The sequence below is a fragment of the Caenorhabditis briggsae genome (genome assembly GCF_000004555.2).
Source record: "Caenorhabditis briggsae AF16 supercontig from assembly CB4, cb25.NA_196, whole genome shotgun sequence".
NCBI classification, from domain to species: domain Eukaryota; kingdom Metazoa; phylum Nematoda; class Chromadorea; order Rhabditida; family Rhabditidae; genus Caenorhabditis; species Caenorhabditis briggsae.
The window spans coordinates 927-1466 of NW_025543317.1; positions in this window are offsets into that span (position 1 = coordinate 927).

Below are 540 nucleotides of genomic sequence, written 5' to 3' on the forward strand. Positions count from 1 at the left end.
CATTTAGCAGACCAACGCGCTATTAATTGCTTGTATGGTTTTTGGTTCTATTGTTGCCTTAAAAAGTGTTTTTTTTTGCTTTTATTGGCGATTTTAAGCCTCGCCCACTTTTTGACATAACGAAGAGTCAAATTCGAAAATTCGAAAAGTGCAAAAGTAGTTTACAGACCGTATTTTCTCGGAAATCGCTGAAAATTGAACTTTTTAACTGAAATTTCAGCCAAATTCTTTAATATACAGATATTAAATTTTGCGGAAAATTCAAATTTTCAATCGATATTTCAGTTTTTTTAAAACATGTTTTGATGCGCTTTTCAGGGGGTACGAAGAATTCGAACGCTTCCAAAATCGAACAGACCTAAAATCGGACATGTGTCAAAACAGAACAAGAGCAGAATCGAACTGTGCGAAATTCGAACTGTGTCGGAGTCGAACTGTCCCTAATTGGAACGCTGTTAGGCATGGGGCGCGCTTGCATTATTGTTGTTGTCTCATTTTTTCCCCGCAAATTTTTATTTTTAGCTTAAAAAAATATTTTTG